At 50.9% G+C, this 13,458-nt stretch overlaps 1 pseudogene; it reads left to right on the top strand.

The window, feature by feature from the left end:
* The first annotated feature begins 6,272 nt into the window (after positions 1-6,272).
* The window catches only part of LOC119087258, a 90,572-nt pseudogene continuing 83,386 nt past the window's right edge, over positions 6,273-13,458 (top strand).

The raw sequence follows: 13,458 nt of genomic DNA, 5'->3' as shown, positions 1-13,458 counted from the left end.
GACTGAGTTATTTTGTGGACAAAGAATTTTTCCATGCCTAGAACTCACACCACCTTAATTTTTCTTAGCAAAATTTTCCAGATAGTAATTTTATATAAAGATAATAGTTAAAGTGTATTTTTTTTGTATGGAACCCACAGTGTCTCATCTCCTGATTCATCAGGATGCTGATTTCATAGTATGATCTGCTCTGGGACTTTCTATACATTGCATTTTTCTAGTTTTACTTTCTTCATTATTTGTAAAAAATCAGAAGGAAAGTTGGCCAGACTGCAAGAAGAAATGGTTCCAGGGGTCGAGAGGGATGGCTTCAGTGGTGAAGTATGCTTACTGCTCTTCAGAGGACTTGCTGCGTTCGGTCCAGCACCCACACTAGGCAGCTCACCGCTGCCTGTAACTCCTCCAGTTCCAGGGGACTTGACGCTCCTGACCTCTGCATGTGCCTGTGTGTACATGCTGTGACCATAAACTCAGGCAGGTGTACAAACACACGTAACTTTTTTTTTGTTGTTGTTTTAAATTTTGAGACAGGGTTTTCACTGTATAGCCCTGGCTGTCCTGGAATTTGCTCTGTTGTCTAGACTGACCTCAGACTCAGAGATCAGCCCGCCTCTGCCTCCCAAGTGCTGGCTTAAAGGCGTGCATCACCGTGCCCCGCTGTAATAAGTCTCTTAAGACAAATGAAAAAAAGGGTTGTTGGTATCTTCTCCATTTTTATTCATTCATTCATTCATTCATTCATTCATTCATTTTTGTCGTGTTGGAGCTGGAACTTAGGACCACACATGTGCTGGGTCACCTAGCATGTTTACCCTTGAGCTGCCTCCCCAGCCTCCCACCTTTATTTCCCGCTTTGAAGGCTAGTAACTCTGTGGAAACAGAAATAAGCCCCGGTGAACTACCACACAAGCTGGCGAAAGGGCAGCTGCAGTGCGCGGCGCGAAAATTGCAGCGTTCTAAATCAGGACTGACAGCGTAGCTACACACGGACGGTGCTGACCAGGGAAGAGAGCTCCCATTACTTTCCCCTTATTTAACAACATGTTTTCTCTGTGCACCAAGCTTAGAGGCCCAGAACAGCGTTTAAATATAATTTTTAAAAAACTTAGCACTTACGTTGCCAGAGAAAGGAGTCCAAAATTTTAATTCCAAGGTTGGCAAACATGCCAAAGCTTGTCTAAGGGGGAGTTCTGCAGCCTTTGATGAGAAAAGCCTCTGAGGATCACCTGGAAGCTACTCTAAATTGCAACAGGTACCCACTCCCCATTCTGACCTAAATCCCCTGCCTCACCTGCGGCTGATTTTGAAATTCTCTTTTGAACTCACCTCGGGGAGAGGATGTCGTCCCAACGTCGACCACCAGGGGCATCCTCTCCAACTCGGCTCAGTTCTGTCTGGGCAAGAAGAGACTGTGGTTTTCAATCCTTAGCCTCGAGTGCATTTTTTCAACCCTTAGGGAATGTCCTTTACATGAAATGAGGGACTATTATATGTGTATTACTCTAGACATATATGTTTTTTAAAGCTAGGACTGGCGTGGTGGCGCACGCCTTAATCCCAGCACTCGGGAGGCAGAGGATCTCTGAGAGTTCGAGGTCAACTGGTTTTACATAGAGTTCCAGGACAGCCAGGGATATGAATAGTGAGACCCTGTCTCGGGGTGGGGGCGTGGGAAGGAAATAATCCCAAATCCCAAAAGGATGAGAATGACATGGTGGCGGCGGCAGCGGGCGGCGGGGGGGGGGGGCATGCCATAAGGTGACATTTCCCAACCATGACAGATCCCAGTAAAAAGTTCACACACACACACACACACACACACACACACACCACACACACACCAACAACTTATATAATGCTGTAATGGTAATAATAAAAACCAAGGGCATTTCACATAAAATGGCGTATTTTACTAAATAAAATTTACGTATAAACAGAGCAGAAAATACATAACTAAGGACTCTTTCAATTAGAAGCAACTGTTCAGAGGAAGACAAGCACAGGTGTTTATAGTGACAGTTCCATTCCCTTGAGTGGCACTGTAGGAAATGCTCCGAGTTCCAAAGAAGCACACGGCTGTGGTCCCAGCTAACTCGGGGACAGGAGGATTCCATGAACACAGGACTAAGGCTAGCCTGGTCAACATAGCAAAATGAGGAAGGGAGGGGGAGGGGAGGGAGGGAAGAGGGCAGAGAGGAAGGGAGGTAGGGAGGAAAAGAAAGGGAAGGGAAGGGGTGGGGGAGGACGGGGGGGGGGGGGGGGGGGGAGGGACAAAGGAAATCCGGGTCAAGTCCACATCCAAGTTCACAGAGAACAAATAACTTTGCAGGACTTGGAACCAGGTGTGCCCGTTATGCGTGCCCCAGCGCGGGCCACGGCAGCACACTGCTCTGGGACAAGGAGGGTGACAATACAGTCAGGCGTAAACGGTGCTGCGTGCACGACTTCAAAGAACTTTCCGTCAGTCTCTGCACAAGAAGAAAGTGGACCGCTGGAGCGCATACTCCAGAGACAGCATGGTTCCCATGCACCGTCGGTCGGTCGGTCACGGAGATGGCAAAGGAACCCGGAGTCAAACCGGAGGCACTGAAGATGGGCAAAACACGGAATTTAGGCCAGAATCTCCTTTGTCAGGTGACGATGGGAAGATAAAAGTTACCAGAAGATGCAGATCACTCAGGGAGCCAGATAACTCAGAATGCCACTCAGACTGGCCCCTGCTGGAGAGGCCACCTGAGGCTGAGAAGACAGAGTCCCTGCTTCCTCTCTTCCTGGCCACCCCAATCTCCTGACAGTGCCCCCCTGTCTGAACTCAGTCCACAATGGCAGAAGCCTGCAAAAACGCTCTTGTGCTAGTCAATTTCTGTTACTCCTAAAGGTTCGAGGAAATTAATCTGACCCAAATCATCATTGGCAAATTAGTTAAAGCCAGCCATGAAGTAAAGCAAGCTTTTATTTGTGCACACCGAGTGCCTTCCCCTAAGGCGGGGTTCAAGAGGCCAGCGTTGGATGAGAGGAAGACAAGGTTTTCATGGCTCAGGAGTAGGGGGTTTCCAAAATGGGGGATTTGGTGTGCAAAACAGGCTGGGTTACAGAAGCAGAAGATAACAAGTTAGTCCTAACGACCTCCTGAAACAAGGCATGATTGCAAGGTGGTCATAAAACAGGTGGTCATAACAAGCTTTTGAAACCAAAGTATGGTTGCAAGCCAGTTACAACAACTTTACTCCCCCCCCCGCCCCCCCCCCAGCTGAGGACTGAACCCAGGGCCTTGCACTTGCTAGGCAAGTAATCTACCACTGAGATAAATCCCCAACCCCCAGTTATAACAACTTTTTGAAACAAGACATGGTCGCTGTTTCCTGGAGCAGGCAGTACAGGACTTTTTGTAGTTAAGGTTACAGGTGAAGCATAGGATTCCTAATCCTTGAGAAACAGATTTAATCACAAACAGGAATGAACCTAATTTGTCTTTACTATAAGATGGCTTTAAAGCCTAAGGTGGAGGCAGTCTGGTTCATCACTTCCACATGAGGGGCTGAGGAAAGGTCTACATCTGAGGGCAAAGGGACCAACCAGGTACAGGCACATCTTGTTTGGTTGTTGTTCTACAGAATGAGGAATTTAAGTTTCCTTTAAATTATAAACCATGAATCTTTAGACTAATTTGATACAGAAAAAAATTTCTTTTCAAATTACAGTCGACTTTTTTCTTGCCCACAGGTGGCTGTGTTTTTTGTGTCAAAGCTCTGGATTCCATGCCCTACCCAGTGTGTGTGTGTGTGTGTGTGTGTGTGTGTGTGTGTGTGTGTGTGTGTGTGGTGTTTGTATGTATAGTGTGCATCCCATGATGCACACGTATGTATGGAGGGCAGTTGTCTCCCCCCCTCTGCTTCACTTTCTTGAGACCCCCAGAGCACATTTGTTTCTGCTAGACTGGCTGGCCAGTGAGCTCCTGGGATCTACCAGATCCATTCCCTCCAGGAGTTAAAGGAGACCACAGACATGCTCTGCTTTTTACCTGGGGGCGGGGCTTGGAACTCCAGTCCACAGGCTTGTGCTGCAAACACTCGTTTCCAGTGAGTCATCTCAGCAGCCCCACAACCACCTGACTTTTTCAACTCACAGAAAACAGAAAAACAAAACATTACCTGACGCCCCAGGTCAGGTGCAGCAGCATCCATCACCCTAACCTGTCCTCTCTAAAGGAAAAGGAAGTTGGGTACCAGCCTTGTGGAGGTTTTTGGAAGACAACGCTTTGGGGTGGATTTCTGCGTGACTGTGTATAGTCTGAAGAGGTAGCATGCTGTGCTTAGAGTCCTGAACGTAATTCTTCAGGAATGTGGGAGTTCTAGGTCACTGGCGAGGGACTGGAGTGGCCACTTTGGTTCTGAAGGGGGACACTGGAGCGCCCTCTGGCGGACACGGTTAATCAAGCGTGGCGGCCGGCCTCTAGGCTCTCTCCTGGCCCACAATGGAACCAACTCAGGAATACGACTCAAAGGCTACTCAGTACGGATTACATTTGGTGTGTCTCCCTTTCAAAAGATTTCCAGAAAAGCGATTCGGAAAGTCCAGGCCTGTAAGTGCAGCAGAGTGGGGGAGGTGTCAGTAGGGTCTGAGCTTAAGCCCCAAGACATGGTATCTTCCCGGAGCATGACTTTCCAGATTTATACGTAAAAAAAAGTCAGTTTCTCCTGCAGCTTCGGACAGTTCCGGCTAAGTAGGACCATTCTGTCCTTTAGATTACAGACTTTGGAGTACAGCTTTTCTTTAACATTTCCAAGTCTGTCCACTCCTTATTTCTTCTCTTTATGCCACAGCCGCCCCATCCTGCTGCTCCGGGTTCTTCCTTAGCAAAGATGAATCAGGCTCAGCATCCTCCCTCTCCCCTCCACAGCCTTAGATCTAAGCCTTGCCCTCCATACGTCGTGCTGTGGACTGGCCCGTTTCAGGAAAACACAGGATTTCCCCTGTTTCCCAAACGCCAAGGCTAGAGAAAGGATTTCAACTTGTCCTCGCTACCTCTACTGCCCATGGAAAGCCTGGACATGAACCACGCCCACTATCTGTCAAAAGCACTTTTCTCCTATTTCCTCATTTAATCGGAATACATCCAGATCGGCATTCTCTGATTCTACAGGTGAGGAAGGAATCCGAGACTCCCAAGGTCAAGCGTCTGGCCCACGGGGCGGAGACTGTACTCAGGTTCCTTGGTGCTCCAAGGCTAATATATTTAGCCTGCAGACCCGGGTTTGAATCCCGGCTCAGCCACGGAGTTCAGACTAGCGGCTTCACCTCCTCGCGCCCGTGTCTCACTCTGAAGACAGGGTTTCCAATTCGGGACCGTTACTAGGACGATAAAGCGTGCATCAGCAGCGCCTGGCTCAAGGCCGCAGGAACTATAAATGTGAGCTCCCTTTCAGACCCCAAGCTTGGCGAACCGCTTCTCCTATTTTCTACAGCGGCTCCTCCCTCCGGAGCTGCCCAGGCCACTGGGGGTGCCAACTGTGGAGCGCTGTGCCGGGCTTTGACGCTGCATCCGTACCCAGTGATCCCTAAAGAAGCTCTGGGGGGCGAACTGATGAGGGAGGCAGGAGACGGGGGGGGGGGGGGGCGAAAGGAGAGAAAGCTGGCACCCACTGCAGAGGGGCCCTCCACGCCGTTCGCACCTTCAGTGTCCCCAAGTGGCCGATGCTCGCCCTCTTCCCTCCCTTCACCCCAGCGCCTTCCCCTAGCCGGCTCTGGGTGGTGTCCGCAGTATATCCAAAGGCAAAGAGTGGTCTTTGGCGCGTGGGCAAGCGGGCTCTGCACCCCGAGCCCGGCCCCGCCCTCCAGCCGCCCCGCCCCTCCCCCTGGCTGGCTGGCTGGCTGGCAGGAGGCGGGGCGTGCGCGCCGGGGCTCGGGACGGAGGGGGGAACGCGCGTGCAGCTTCTCTCGTCTGAGCCGCCGGGCAGAAGCCGTGGCTGCCGGTCCCGCGGACTGGCAGTGGGCGGGGAGCGGAACGCAGGAGCCCGGCGCGCGCCGCCGCCGCCGCCAGACAAGTGTTTTTTTTTTTTTGTGTGTGTGTGGTGTGCAGGGCCGCGGCTGCCCCAGAGCTCCGAACGCTCGCACGGTGCACAGGGATGCGAGCGGCCGCCGCGGCTGTGCCAGGAGGAGAAGCCGAGCGCCGTTGACCTGAGCCAGGGGAGAGCAACTCCCCCCGGGGCTGCCGAGTGAGGGGAGGGGGACGGCGGGAGCGCGGGGCGCACGCCGGGCGGGGCAGGGTCAGTGATGACCCGGCGCGCGGGGAGGCTGCAAGCCACCGCCAGCGCCGCCGCCGCCCGGAGCATCTGCCGCCTGAGCTGCGGATCGCGGCCGCCGCCCGGGCCATGGAGACACTGAACGGCCCGCGGGCGGCGGCGCCCCGGACTCCAAGCCGCAGCCAGCCGGCCAGCATCACCGCCACCACCACCTGCACCCGCTGGCCGAGAGGAGGCGGCTGCACCGCGCACCCTCGCCCGCCAGACCTTTCCTCAAGGATCTGCACACGCGGCCCGCCACGGCCACCCCTCTGCGGCCCGTGCCCCGACTCCCCGCTCCTCGCTCGCCCAACCTCGCCGGGAAGGCGCCGCCGTCGCCCGGGCCCCGGCCGCAGCCGGCCGCGTCTCCCGGCGCAGCGGCGTAGTCCCCGGCGCGAAGGACAAGCCGCCGCCGCCGGGCGCCGGAGCCAGGTCGGCGGGTGGCGCCAAGGCCGCCCCGGGACCAGGAGGCGCGCGCGCGGGGGCCCGCGGAACCTTGTCCCGGGTCGGGAGGCCGGCTGGGGCCGAGCCGCCGCCTGCCGTCGCGAAGGGCCGCAAAGCCAAGCGCAGCCCGGGACTCCTCCAGCTCGCACCGTCGGGCCCCCGGCTCCCATCGCCCGGGTCCCCGCCGTGACCCTCTCGGTGACCTCGGTGGCCGGCTCGCGTATCAGCCACACGGACAGCAGCTCGGATCTCTCCGACTGCGCCTCCGAACCCTTGTCTGATGAGCAGCGTCTGCTCCCCGCCGCCAGCAGCGACGCCGAGTCGGGTACCGGTTCCAGTGACCGGGAGCCCCTGCGCGGAGCACCCACCCAGACCTCCGGAGCCCGCGGGCCGCCGCCGGGCAGCCCTGAGTCCCCGCTGCTCACGGCGCCCCCTGTCGCTGGTGCCGGTCTCGGGGGCCGAAGCAGCCCAGGCGGGGTCCCCTCAGGGTCCCCGGGACCGGGTTCGGTGGAGGATGTTTGGGGGCCGAACGGCCACCCGGAGCGGACGATTCTCGGGCACTCCCAGGGAAGCCTAACTTGGGCGAGCAGCCCCGGCTCACTGGTGGTGGCGGAGGAAAAGAGTTGATGAGGGAGAATGGAGGAACTGCGTTCGGAAAAATGACTACCTCAAGGTGAGTGGCCTCTGGGGTGGCAGGTGTCTCGGAGGCCGACCCCGGATCCTCTGGTGCCCTGAGGTCGGCTAGCCCAGTCTGGGGAGGGGGAGCTCATTAACACCTTAACTCTTCTACTTTGCACCCCACTGCTCCTCAAATCCACTAGGTTTCTCTGGTAACTTTAAACCCCAAACTTGTGAGAGGACCTGTAGTCTGTTTTGTTTTGCTCTTTGCTCTTATTTTTAGAAGTCTTTGCGTGTCTTCGCTGATGCCTTTTGGGTGGCTATAGTCGTTTTGAGTGCATTGACCCCTACACTGTCAACCTGTTGAGGGTTATCTAGATGCCCAGCCGTGACCTACGCGTGCCTTTGTGTGTGGTATGGTTCCAGGTGCCAGACGTACCCGCAGCTCCTCCTGTGGGTTCAGAAAAAGCTGGGCCCTACCTGCTTCTCCTGGAAGTCTTCGGGGTATAGCTGAGAGGGCTGGTCCTTTTAGTGATGAACACCTTTTAAATTCGGAGGAAACGCTTTGAACTTGTGGCCTGTGTCCCGGGACAGTAATATTTTTGGCCCTTTGTAAGTGACCATAAAACTGGTGTCCGAAAAGGACACCCCGGCTCTTTCAAGGAACTGCAGCCTCTCACACTCCCGAGTGTTACCCAGTGGGGCCTGCTAGCCATGGTCTTGTCATGTTAGCCTTGGGATATGATAGATAGATGGGGTAGATAAGCAATCAGCCTCCACCTTCTCTCCGGGCTGGCCTGCAGAGCAGAGGGTTGTATTACAGTGTTGCGAGGCGGGGGTGAGTTAAAGACAGCTGGGTGATTTGGTAAGAGAAGACAAAAGGGGGGTGGTAGTGAAAGTGACCTAGTTGTGGTAATCCTCAGGTCAGGAAGCGACTCCAAGAGTGTAAATCTCTTCACTCCTCTGTTAAGATGTTGATTGAAAGGTTCTCCGCAGAGCCAGCGGCCCCCTGCTGTATCCAGTGGGTGGTGTGATTTGTTAGCAGGTGTTGAACCTGCCTGATTGAGGGCTGGGATGGAGGTTCAGGTTTTCAAGGTGAGGGTAGTGAAATGTACAGTTCAAGCTGGAATTAACGCCTTCCCTCTGGGTCCTCTGAACCCAAATCAGAAGTTACTCTCGAGTCCAGTGGTTAGGTTATCATATGGAAGCAAGGCAGGCAGAAGCCAGAACTGAGCACTTCAGGACGCTTCCAGTAATGGTATTTGCATTTGTCCTGGCTCTTATGTAATAGATAGCGGAGTGCATCGCCAAAGTGTGTGGACAGAAAAGGCAGCTAGCCATGTGGTGTGGGCTCTCGTCAAAGTAGGAGAGCACTATGCGGATTGCCTAGTGAGCAACAAGGTCCCGCAGGGTGAGAGAAAGTGAGCCCCAGCTGAAAACTTAACCCACGGCCTATGACCTGCAGTAGTTCTTGATTCAGATCACAGGCATCCAAATTAAAACTGCTGAGCAGCAGACAATGGAGTTTTCTTTAAAGAAACTGTTTGTCACAGCATCCTGGATCTTCCAGCAGGCGACTTAGACCTCATTTCTAAGTTAATTCTTGATAACCGCTTTATTTGCCTTGCCTGCTTCCTTGATGTTAAACACATGATTAGGATTCCCCAGGGGATGAAAGCAGCTCTCTGACCTTGGGAGTCTGATTTTATGTGGCTCTGACATGTCACTGGACCTTCATAACATGGACTGGATTTTGCCCACATCCTCCACACCCCATCATGGTAGGTGTAGAACTGGGGTGGACCCCCCCCAACATGCTAAGCAAGAGCTAACTACAATGCTGTCCTGCACCCTCCAGACCTGCTGCTGGTATGTTTATCACAAGTCCAGTTCCACAGGCAGGATGCTAGCTAGCTGTCCGACACCTGCGTCTTGCCCAGGGGTTACCCTGTCAAAAAAGTGGTGCTTCCTTCTCTCCAGTGGTGCTCTCCAGAGCCTGCATACCAGCTTGCACCCCACTTGCCAGCAGAGCTGGCGTACACCATGCCAATGTCTCAGAGCTATTTATTTATTTTAAGCTTTCCCAGGGGACCTCTGTTTTTCTACTCAGGTGAAAGGCCCATAATGAGTATGTCTCACTGGCCCGCGTTTGAAGGCGCAACAGAAATCCCACTGGTAACTTTTGATTGCAAGAAATGTTCAGTGCAGCTTCCCAGGAGCAAGTGCCCTGCCCGTCTGTTCACTGAGCCTGTGGAGTCCACCCTTCAGCCTTTCCTTGGACAGCAGGGGGAAAGAATTGGTTAGAAGGGGTCTGAAGGACAGCAGGAAGCCAGAATAATTGCCTGTGTATGTATGCATGTATATGCTGGGCCCTTCAGAAGCCTGTTACAGTAGTTCAATTTTCAAAAGAATAAGAATCCTAATGGACTTCCCTATGGTTCGTTGAGCCTGCCCCTTGCGTAGAAAATTGGCGATAGAAATTGTGCAGCAGTGACCTCATGAGGTATCGGCCATCATCATTCGGTTTTTTTGCAGCTAGAATGTGTACATCATAAACTTAATTTTACCTTTTGCTTACTGATGCCACACCAGGGTACCTTGTCCTCCTCCTCCCCACCATGATGGTAATAATGTGTGCTTGTTGCACAGAGCTCCTGAGGTCACAGCATCTGTCCACACCAGTGTTCTCTAATAAGAAATTTTGTGCAGAGACTTTATGTTGTGTGGGTTCTGGTATGGTTGTGACTCATCGAAGCATTACATTCTTTTTCTTTCTTTTTTTTTTTTTTTTTTTTTTTTTTTTTTTTTTTTTTTTTTTTTTTTTTTTTTTTTTTTGAGACAGGGTTTCGCTTTGGAGCCTTTCCTGGAACTCACTCTGTAGCCCAGGCTGGCTTCAAACTCACAGAGATCCGCCTGGCTCTGCCTCCTGAGTGCTGGGATTAAAGGCGTGCGCCACCACGCCAGCCTTTTGCATTATTTTCTGAGAGAGAGAGAGCTGTGTTACATTGCGGTACAGAACTTTCAGAATAGACTGATGTGTCTGGAATAAGTAGATAAGGTCAACATTCTTAGAGGATGTCTTGTTGGTAAGGAACTATAAAAAGCATGTGTTGGTTTAATACATGTTCTCTCTTCTGCTGGTGGAGCGTGTCGGGTCATCTCTGACCCTATGTCTGTTCTTTCTTCAAAGGGCATTAGATAATTAGATGGAAAAAAGCAGAATGCCTCAGTCCAGGTGCTTGCCTTTGCATGAAAATACAAGCAGAAAACACACCTGGGGCGTCCTTTGACCCCTGATGAACTCACAGATAATATTCAGAAAATTAAGGCCAGCATAGGTATCCAGCGCCTTTGGTCTTTCTTAGACAAACCCAGACAAGTTTTCTTAATGCTGAGGAAGACTTCACACAACACTGGCTTGGGTTCCTCCCTGCCTGGCCCTTTTTGCTTGAGTGCTCTGGGACAATCAGACAAGCAGACGCTCATTGTCAACATCTTAATTCCGCCTTCCATTTTCCACGGGCTTTTCACGAGGTAGTCGCCGAGTTCACGAGCGGGTTTTTGAAAATGCTCTTAAGCGGTCTTACTTTTTACTGTGGCGGTACTCACAACCTGCCCCTGCTCCATCCCGATGTCCTGCGTGGTGGCCGCGTGTTGGGGTAGGTAGGAAGGGCTGAAGGCTCTCTGCTCTGCTTTCTCAGTCATTTTCTACGAATCACGTTTTACTTACAAGAAAATGAGAGCAGAGAACTGGCTTCTTGGAGTGATTTCTTAAGAGAGATCATTGAGGTTTTAGGTTTGGGGGAGTGATGTGGATTGAACCCCTGTCCACTGAGAACAGCCTGCAGGCTTGGGGAGATTTTTAGTTTCAGGCTGACATGGTTTCCATTTGGACTGGCGAGGGTGGCAGGGTGCTCAGCGTGGCGCAGGGGAGGGTGTTGGTGTGGACAGGAACTGGCATCTTAGCCTCTGGAGGGTCAGCTCCTTCTTCCTCCCTCTCCCCGCTGGGGGGGCATCCTTTTTCTTTGGGGGAGGGGGTTGTTAACATGGATAGTATTCTTTATTCTTTGCCGACATTCTGCTTCACATAGGCATTTCTTTATTCAGCCATGAAAGCATCAATATTGCTAATCTTATGGTCAAGATGTTGTGGTCCGGACAGTAGCCACTCAGCTGCTGGCCGGACTGTCACTTGGTAAACAATAGTAGCCGTCCCTGGGTCTGCTCGGCTACAGCTGGTCCTCTGCACTGAACATTTCCATTGTCCAAAGGAAATGAGGCAGATTATTCCTCTATGACAAAAGACAGCAGTTTCTGCCTTAAACTCCCAGGAGAGGAGACTATTGCGACAGTAAACTACAGGACCGTGAGTGTTCCACTAGGTCTGTTTACAAGGAAATTATTAACGTAGGAATAGTTACTCATCTTTTTTTAAGTTCAGGTACAAAGTGATGGATGGATTCATTATGGCATTTTCATGAACATATGCCATTAATCTTTGATTAATGAGATTTGAACATAATCGTTAATATGAGCCAGAGTTTTGGTTAATTATACCAAGAAATGCTGGATTTGGGTTTTATGGATGAAATTGTTGTTTTACTTGCCTGCATACATGGCATCCAAATCTATTACAATTTGATGTCTTGATTCATTCTCTGTAGCAAGGGGGAAACGTTGGACAGCTTCATACAACCTCAAGAATCCATTTTATATAAAATATTTTAAAAATATAGTTAATGGGCAGGGAGGTGGCTTGGTAGGTAATCACCATTGTTGCCCAACCTGGGTTTGATGCCTGCCACCCACCTGGTGAAGGGAGAGAGAACCAATTTCTGAAAGTTAATTCTCTTAACTTCCTTTAGTATGTGGTGTGTACCCCTCCAAGAATAAATACAATGTAATTTATTTTTTTTACAGATCAAACTATGTCATTAAAAACGTAGTTACAAACTAGAATAGTTTTTCCATGAGATAATGACCTAATATTTAAATATATCCAGTCTAATGCTAAAAAAAACAAAACAAAAACAAAAAACCTATTGATTAAGGACAGTGTTTTTTTTCTCCCCCTTATAAATCCTGTGTGTAAAACGACATCAGGGTACTGGAGAGCTGTCTCGGTGGTTGAGAGCATTTACTGCTCTTGCAGAGGACCTGGGTTCCATTTCCAGCACCCATGGGGCGGATCTGTGGATCCCATGCTGTCTCTATCCTCTGAGGGCAACTGCACACACATGGTTCACATAACTTCATGCAGGTACATACACAAATAAAAAATAATAGTAAATCCTAATAAAAGAAAGAAACTGTGGTGGGGGCACATGAGCATCTTCCACTTTCCTTACTGTATCGAAATTATATCTGCCAGAAATACTGCATGGTCTGCTGCTGTGTTTGATATTCTTAAAAATTAAAAAAATGACAGATGCCTTAATGGTCAGGAACACACTGTCTTCTGAAGTGTAGCATGTCCTCGGTAAGTTAATGTAATGTAGTATTAGTTTGAAAAATCACAATCCACCAACATGACCCTGGTCCAAGTAGTCATTCCTTTTGTGTTTCAAGCGGCTGATGCTCTCTGTGGTAACTGACTCACTAGACCTGAAGATCACATCTTTCTAGGCCACGGAAAGAGTTGAAACACCAGCCTCAGTTTGCCTTTGAAACAGGCCTGCTAGGGCAGGAAGACATTTGAACTCTCAGGTTCCTGGCTTTTGGAATGAGAGTCTTTGCGTCTCTCTTAGCTGCTGCGGGGTTTTCTTGAGTGCCAGTTCCTCTAATGGATGTGGATGTGTGCCATCCACGCTCAGGCTCTAAATGCCAGGCAACTTTTCTTAGTTTACATGGGTGTTGGGCTCTTCAAAAAGTACAATTGTAGGTTTGTTGCTGTTCATCTGCCCTGCTTGTAACAGCTAATTTGTTGTATTTACTAGAAGCTGGAGCATCTGTGGTAGTAGACGGCCATCTTGGCGGTCAACTCTCTTTCATTAGCTCTGAGACAGAGATTACAGGGCCTCGACTCAGTTTGGTTTCTTTGTCTCTAAAAATGGAAGTTTATTTTAGGGTTGGCCACGAGGGTCAAGTTCATAATATAGGGTGCCTTCTGTTTCAG

The sequence above is a fragment of the Peromyscus leucopus genome, unplaced genomic scaffold, assembly GCF_004664715.2.
Source record: "Peromyscus leucopus breed LL Stock unplaced genomic scaffold, UCI_PerLeu_2.1 scaffold_628, whole genome shotgun sequence".
Lineage (NCBI taxonomy): Eukaryota > Metazoa > Chordata > Mammalia > Rodentia > Cricetidae > Peromyscus > Peromyscus leucopus.
This window is presented reverse-complemented; position numbering and strand designations above follow the sequence as displayed.